Raw genomic sequence first — 8,930 nt, forward strand, 5'->3', positions numbered from 1 at the left:
GCCCCTTAGATCATGTGGTATAGTTCATGGGTGGTTTAAAAAATCCTATTGTTTTCTTAATAGTTGATAGTACAATTTCTTTTGGGAATAAGTGGTCTTAAAAGAAGAAAATACCTTGGAGCATTTGGGTATGAAAAAATAGGCCCACCGTAGGATTCAGAGTGTGGGGCAGAACAAATGGAGGGTAGAATTACTTTACATTAAAAAAAAATTTGATGGTGGTAGGAGGGGACAGATAGGAGAGAGAATGGCTGAGCAACATGGAAAATAAGCCAAAAGACTCTCTAGAACAGAATGACTATTAATTCCAGTTGTGATGAGTCTGCAGTGCAAACCCCATCTATTTCTTAATTTCTCTAAACTTTTTGTAACATCTGCTACACAAAGGCTTTGTGTGCATAATTTTGTTCGTGTGTGTGTGTATGTAAAACTAAGAAAGGTAGCTGAAAAACCCATGCAGTAACGAGCAAGTTGTAAGATACCAAGTGGAGAACAAGAAGTCAGCTGAAGCAGGAGACAGTTATGAGAACATAAGTCCTCCAGGAATGTACAGAAATCTTGGACAGGGATTTGGACTTTCAACATGAGGTATGCTGGAGACCATTCTTGTCTAGATTTTAAGAGTCAATTTGACCCTGGATGTCATCTAAATTAAGTAATAAATGCTCTACAAAGGTTACAAATGACATTACAAAATGATAAACACTGGACTTAGTAGAATGTTACAATTATCTGTAAAATGCAAAGAGTCCTGGAGAAGAAATTAGAAGTCCTGGGTTTGAATTCTTTTTTTTTTTTTCTCCAACTCCCAGCATCTTTATTTTTCCTAGAATCTAGATACAATGAACTCTAGCAGGGCAGTTATTACTATTTAAGCCTTACACTTTAGATTCTTTAAACTACTTCAAAATTTGTAAATCTGAGAATGCACATTCCAATAACCGCAAAACTAAAATTTGAGATTATACCAAAAAATTTACTCAATGTTGATGTGACTACACAAAATTTTGTGTGCAACACATGGACTTTAGTACTGCAGAATTTGGCCTTTTTTAAAAATTGAAGTATAGTTGATTTACAATGTTGCAATTGTTTCAGGTGTACAGCAAAGTGATTCAGTTATATATGCATACATATATCTATTCTTTTTCAGATTCTTTTCCATTATAGGTTATCATAAGATATCGAATACAGTTTCCTGTCCTATACCGTAAATCCTTGTTGTTTATCTATTTTATATATTGTAGTGTGTATCTGTTCATTTCAAACCCCTAATTTATCCCTCCCCCTCCCCTTTCCCCTTCGGTAACCATAACATTTTTCTATGTGTGTGAGTCTATTTTTGTTTTGTAAATAAGTTCATTTGTATCATTTTTTTAAGATTCCACATATAAGTGATATCATATGATATTGGTCTTTATCAGACTGACTTCACTTAGTATGATAACTTCTAGGTCCAGCCATGTTGCTGCAAATGTTAATATTTCATTCTTTTTAATGGCTGAATAATATTCCATTGTATATATATATACCCCATCTTCTTTATCCATTCATCTGTCAATGGGCATTTAGGTTCCTTCCATGTCTTGGTTATTGTAAATAATGCTGCTGTGAGAATTGGGGTGCACCTATCTTTTCAAATTAGAATTTTCATCTTTTCTGGATATATGAATTTGGCCTTCTTACAAGAGCTTAGCTATAAACAAAAATACTTTTTGCTTGTCTGTCCTAACCTATGAAGGGTTGCAACCAACAGACTCCCTCCCACAGCTTTTCACTGTGTCCCTAAAAAACATAGATGATTCTTCCTCTTAGACAAGGGGGAAGAAATCCAAAATTCCGACCCAGAAAAAAATGTTAACCCAGAATTATCAAATTTTGGTTTCGGCAGATAAAACACCAAAAATAGATTATAGGAAACGCTTACTTAAATCTTTTACCTAAGTAGTACTATAGGAATTTACAGTCTTGACCAGAAGAGGACACAGGTTTCTCATTAAACTTTATTTTAATGGGTCTCAAAATTCTGTGACAGATTTTTGGTCAAATTGTTTCTATTAAAAATTACTGATTTGGGGCTTCCCTGGTGGAGCAGTGGTTGAGAGTCCGCCTGCCGATGCAGAGGACACGGGTTCGTGCCCCGGTCCGGGAGGATCCCACATGCTGTGGAGTGGCTGGGCCTGTGAGCCATGGCCGCTGAGCCTGCACGTCCGAAGCCTGTGCTCCACAACGGGAGAGGCCACAACAGTGAGAGGCCTGCGTATCACCAAAAAAAAAAAAAAAAAAAAAAAAAAAATTTACTGATTTTAAAACCTAATAACTTAAAACTGTCATATGCACACAAAAACAAGTGGTTCACAACACATTTTCCTTTTTTTCTGAAAGTTTTACGATGCATTATCATTAACCAGTTTTTTACCGTTAAACTTAAATGGACAACAGAAACAAACAGTCCTGAGAATGTTCTTCCACAACTGATTAAAAATGGGGTGTCAGGTATTAGGGGTATTATTCACTTAACCTTCTGAACTTTCTGGGTCATCCACTGCTTTGATGACACCCAAGACATGTCTGTTTCATGTCACAAACAGCAAAATGACCCTGAGGAGGATTGTCAGAAAAGTGCTCAAAATACATGAGCTTTCCAGCAACCATATGAACCATGCCAGCATCACCAGCTTTACAGAATTGGGAGCCATCTTCCAGCTTCTTCCCAGAATAGCAGTCAACCTTCCTCTTCAGCCCAGCAAACTTGCAAGCAACATGAACTATTTGATAATCCTGCACAAGTGCATAGCCAGCACTGATTTGGCCTGGATGGTACAGGATAATCACCTGAGCTGCGAAGGCAGCTGCTTCCATTGGTAGGTCATTTATTTATTTATTTATTTTTGGCTGCGCTGGGTCTTGGTCATTGTGTGCAGGCTTTCTCTAGTTGCAGAGAGTGGGGGCTACTCTTTGTTGCGGTGAGTGGGCTTCTCATTGTGGTGGCTTCTCTGGTTGCGGAGCACGGGCTCTAGGCACATGGGCTTCAGCAGTTGTGGCATGTGGGTTCAATAGTTGTGGCTTGTGGGCTCTAGAGAGCAGGCTCAGTAGTTGTGGCACACGGGCTTAGTTGCTCTGCGGCATGTGGGATCTTCCAGGACCAGGGATTGAACCCGTGTCCCCTGCATTGGCAGACAGATTCTTAACCACTGTGCAACTAGGGAAGTCCCTGGTGGGTCATTTTTGCTGTCACCAGCCACAGTGCCACAGCAAACATCACTGACAGAAATGTTCTTGACATTGAGGCCCACCTTGTCCCAAGATAGAGCTTCACTAAAAGCTTTAGGATGCATTTCAACAGACTTGACTTCAATTGTAATGGTGACTAGAGCAAAGGTGACCATTATGCTGGGTTTGAGAACACCAGTCTCCACAGGGACAGTGACAATACTACCAATTTTGTAGACACCCTGCAGGGGCAGACACAAGGGTTTGTCATTTGGAAGACTTGGTGGCAGGATGCAATCCAGAGCTTCAAGCATGGTGGTTTCACTGGCATTGATTGCCATCTTTATGAGTGACTTTCCATCCTTTGAGTCAAAACATGTTTGTACTTGGCTGCAGCATGTTGTGACCATTCCAACCAGAAACTGGCACAAATGCCACTGTGTTGGGGTTGTAGCCAATTTTCTTAATGTAAGTGCTGACTTTCTTAATGATTTCCTCATATCTCTTCTGGCTGCCGGGTGGCTCAGTGGAACCCATTTTAACACCAACAGTTAGTTGTCTCACCCACAGTCTATAAGTCAGAAGTACATGCTCACAGGTCTGCTCATTCTTGGAGATCCCTGCTTCAACTTCACCAACGCCAGCAGCAGCAGTCAGCGCAGCACAGTCAACCTAGGGTGTGCCTATAGGCGTGTTTTGGGTAGTCTCTGTGTCCTGGGGCATCAATGATACTACTTGCTGGTCTTGAATTTCTACAGGGGGATATCAGTGGTGATACCAAGCCTATGTTCAGCTTTCAGTTTGCCCAATACCCAGGCATACTTGAAGGAGTCCTTTCTCATATCAGCAGCCTCATTCTCAAGTTTTTTCTTTGGTTCTTTTGTTGATCCCACCACATTTGTAGACCAGATGGCCAGTGGTGGTAAACTTGCTCTAATCTATGTGTCTGGTGACAACAATATTGATATGAATCATTTTCTTTCCCATTTTGGCTTAGATTTAGTTGTGATACTTGTGGTCTGGTGGTAAATCTGTTGTGAAAAAGTAGGTTTGAATTCTGTGGCATTAAGTAATGATGTGACTTTGGGAAGATGCTTAATTACTCTGAGCTGCAGTTTTCTTACCTGTCAAAGGATAGAAGAAATTAATTATTGGTTCTTTTATCTGTAAAATGGCTCCAATGGTAACTAAGATGCCTTAGGAAGGAGCACAGAATTTGGAATCAGAAGAAATATACTTATGTTTGCATCCTGCTCCTGCCACTCTCTGGCTGTGTGACCTTCAGTTAGCTACTTAAATTCCTAAGCCTTGGTTTCTTCATCTATAAAGTAGTAATAATAACACCTATGCCTCAGATGGCTCTGAAAGGATTAAATATTTTGGCCTAGGTAGAGATACTTGATAAATATTAGGCCCATCTCTTTCAGATTTAAATTCAATTTCTTTGCTCAGTTTCCTTCTTCATGGCCATGAAAGAGAAAAATTTCTGGCTCTGTTTTGCAGGATGGCTCAACTTCATACCAACTCACCTCTGTGGAACAGAAAAGGAAATAATGTTAATTCATCTTTGCACTTGTCAATTATATGGAATTTAACAGCAATATTCAAATCTGTATGCTGCTATGGTTACTGGTATAGTGTATTAAGTATTACCCAAGAAAGCTCTATTTAAGAATGGCATCCAGAGAGGTGGTAAATTTTGCCTACAGATTCTTTCACTACTATGTAGCTTCTATATCTGCTGTAAAGATAATATTTTCCCTGTGTCAGTTCGAAGTCCCAAGTCTCTTTGTCTTAATAATCCTGGAAGACACAGTGATAGTGGAACTCTTGCTCACTTTTATTTTCCCCTGGGAATAATTGGAGGCTGTAACCATCACCCACCTCACTCCTAACCCCAATAAGCTAGAAGTAACTCCATTTAGGTTTATAGCAAAAGGGTGCCCACAGCAAAGAAGGTATGAAACCCTCAGTTTTCCTATGCAAATGGGAAGTCCATTTCTTGATCTGGACCTTGTCCTAACGTTTCTTCTCACTAAATACCCAACCATCATAAGGATGCCTTGGACAAAACTTTATCTCACTAAATACTGCTTTTGCAGTATTGTTGAATAACAGCAAGAGCAAGGGCACAAGTCTGTCTGTCTTACTTCTGTTCATATTTCTTGGGTGCCTACACTTTCTGTCTCCCTAGGATCCTAGTATCATGAAAGGGGAAAGGGAGCTCTTCCCAGTACCTAAGAAGTGTTGATGGGCTACTTTTTCTGTCCTAAATCTTGTATTTCCTATTGGACTTATGACGTATCCATTTCACCCACAGTGTGTATCTGAGCTTTACCTACCAAAGAAAGTTAGATTTAGGGGAGTGGGTCTGAGAATGGGTGGAAAGTGATGTACAAGTATATTATTCTTAATTTTGGTTCACATTTTCAACTGTTATCTTAATGGGAGGAGTATATACTGCATTGACCCAACCCCTTTATAATCACTCCTAGGTTGAAATGATAGTGCTAAGCTGATGAAGAATTTCCAAATGATTATTGTATTTCAGAAGACGCTCTTCTAGGCATTGTGTTAATATGTGCTGCCTATATTTCTGACCTAATATTTATTTTTATTTGTATGGCCCATAATCTTTCTGTGATAAGTATTAATGATTCTAAATTCTAAATTCCTAAAAGAAATGAGCAGATTATGAAAGTTTCTCTACCATGTTGTCATTAAGATGGTAATGGAGTACAAAGATAGTTGGTACTGATCCAATTTATTTTGCCTTGGAAATACACAATGCCCTAAATTATAAATATACCTTAAACTGAGAGGTTCAGTGCTTCAGTGTAGATATAACATCAACACTATGTCTTAGATTTTTTTAAAAACATCTTTATTGGAGTATAATTGCTTTAAAATGGTGTCTTAGTCTCTGTTTTATAACAAAGTGAATCAGCTATACATATATATATATATTCCCATCTCCTCCCTCTTGTGTCTCCCTCCCACCCTCCCTATCCCACCCCTCTAGGTGGTCACAAAGCACCAAGCTGATCTCCATGGGCTATGTGGCTGCTTCCCACTAGCTATCTAATTTCCATTTGGTAGTGCTGATATGTCCATGCCACTCTCTCACTTCGTCCCAGCTTACCCTTCCCACTCCCCATGTCCTCAAATCCATTCTCTATGTCTGCATCTTTATTCCTGTCCTGCCCCTAGGTTTGTCAGAACCATTTTTTTTCTTTTTTCTTTTTTTTTTTAGATTCCATATATGTGTTAGCATATGGTATTTGTTTTTTCTTTCTGACTTACTTCACTCTGTATGACAGACTCTAGGTCAATCCACCTCACTACAAATAACTCAATTTCATTTCTTTTTATGGCTGAGTAATATTCCATTGTATATATGTGCCACGTCTTCCTTATCCATTCATCAGATGATGGACACTAAGGTTGCTTCCATCTCCTGGCTATTGTAGAGCTGCAATGAACATTGTGGTCCATGACACATTTTTTTTAACATCTTTATTGGAGTATAATTGCTTTACAATGTTGTGTTAGTTTCTGCTTTATAACAAAGTGAATCAGTTATACATATACATATGTTCCCATATCTCTTCCCTCTTGCATCTCCCTCCCTCCCACCCTCTTTATCCCACCTCTCTAGGTGGTCACAAACCACCGAGCTGATCGCCCTGTGTTATGCGGCTGCTTCTCACTAGCTATCTATTATATGTTTCGTAGTGTGTATATGTCCATGCCACTCTCTCACTTTGTCACAGCTTACCCTTCCCCCTCCCCATATCCTCAGGTCCATTCTCTAGTAGGTCGGTGTCTTTATTCCCGTCTTACCTCTAGGTTCTTCATGACCTTTTTTTTTTTTCTTAGATTCCATATATATGTGTTAGTATATGGTATTTGTTTTTATCTTTCTGACTTACTTCGCTCTTTATGATAGACTCTAGGTCCATCCACCTCACTACAAATAACTCAATTTCATTTCTGTTTATGGCTGAGTAATATTCCATTGTATATATGTGCCACAACTTCTTTATTCATTCATCTGTTGATGAACACTTAAGTTGCTTCCATTTCCTGGCTATTGTAAATAGAGCTGCAATGAACATTTTGGTACATGTCTCTTTTTGAATTATGGTTTTATCAGGGTATATGCCCAGTAGTGGGATTGCTGGGTTATATGGTAGTTCTATTTTTAGTTTTTTAAGGAACCTCCATACTGTTCTCCATAGTGGCTGTACCAATTCACATTCCCACCAGCAGTGCAAGAGTGTTCCCTTTTCTCCACACTCTCTCCAGCATTTATTGTTTCCAGATTTTTTGATGATGGCCATTCTGACCGGTGTGAGATGATATTTCATTGTAGTTTAGATTTGCATTTCTCTAATGATTAATGATGTTGAGCATTCTTTCATATATTTGTTGGCAGTCTGTATATCTTCTTTGAAGAAATGTCTATTTATGTCTTCTGCCCATTTTTGGATTGTTTTTTTTTTGTTGTTGTTGTTGTTATTGGGCTGCATGACCTGTTTATAAATTTTGGAGATTAATCCTTTGTCAGTTGCTTCATTTGCAAATATTTTCTCCCATTCTGAGGGTTGTCTTTTGGTCTTGTTTATGGTTTCCTTTGCTGTGCAAAAGCTTTGAAGTTTCATTAGGTCCCATGTGTTTTTATTTCCATTTCTCTAGGAGGTAGGTCAAAAAGGATCTTGCTGTGATTTATGTTATAGAGTGTTCTGCCTATGATTTCCTCTAAGAGTTTGATAGTTTCTGGCCTTACATTTAGGTCTTTAATCCATTTTGAACTTATTTTTGTGTATGGTGTAAGGGAGTGATCTAATCTCATACTTTAACATGTACCTGTCCAGTTTAACCAGCAGCACTTATTGAAGAGGCTGTCCTTTCTCCACTTTACATCCTTGCCTCCTTTGTGAAAGAAAAGGTGACCATATGTGCGTGGGTTTATCTCTGGGCTTTCTATCCTGTTCCATTGATCTATCTTTCTGTTTTTGTGCCAGTACCATACTGTCTTGATTACTGTAGCTTTGTAGTATAGTCTGAAGTCAGGGAACCTGATTCCTCCAACTCCGTTTTTCGTTCTCAAGATTGCTTTGGCTATTTGGGGTCTTTTGTGTTTCCATACAAATTGTGAAATTTTTGTTCTAGTTCTGTGAAAAATGTCAGTGGTCGTATGACAGGGGTTGCACTGAATCTGTAGATTGCTTTGGGTAGTAGAGTCATTTTCACCGTGTTGATTCTTCCAATCCAAGAACATGGAATATCTCTCCATCTATTTGTATCATCTTTAATTTCTTTCATTAGTGTCTTATAATTTTCTGTATACAGGTCTTTTGTCTCCTTAGGTAGGTTTATTCCTAGGTATTTTATTCTTTTTGTTGCAATGGTAAATGGGAGTGATTTCTTGTTTTCACTTTCAGATTTTTCATCATTAGTGTATAGGAATGCCAGAGATTTCTGTGCATTAATTTGGTATCTTGCTACTTTACCAAATTCATTGTTTAGCTCTAGGAGTATTCTGGTACCATCTTTAGGATTATCTATGTATAGCATCATGTCATCTGCAAACAGTGACAGCTTTACTTATTCTTTTCCTATTTGGATTCCTCTTATTTCCTTTTCCTCTCTGACTGCTGTGGCTAAAACTTCCAAAACTATGTTGAATAAGAGTGGTGAGAGTGGGCAACCTT

At 38.6% G+C, this 8,930-nt stretch overlaps 1 pseudogene across 1 annotated transcript; it reads right to left on the reverse strand.

The window, feature by feature from the left end:
- Positions 1-2,538: 2,538 nt before the first annotated feature.
- LOC308620054 (elongation factor 1-alpha 1-like) lies at positions 2,539-4,200 on the reverse strand (annotated as a pseudogene). The gene is made up of 2 exons: positions 3,204-4,200; positions 2,539-2,835 (listed from the first exon to the last, which is right to left on the reverse strand). The product of its transcript is annotated as an elongation factor 1-alpha 1-like (transcript).
- Between the last annotated feature and the right edge of the window lie 4,730 nt (positions 4,201-8,930).

Source organism: Mesoplodon bidens (assembly GCF_964165515.1).
Source record: "Mesoplodon bidens genome assembly, chromosome: 7".
NCBI classification, from domain to species: domain Eukaryota; kingdom Metazoa; phylum Chordata; class Mammalia; order Artiodactyla; family Ziphiidae; genus Mesoplodon; species Mesoplodon bidens.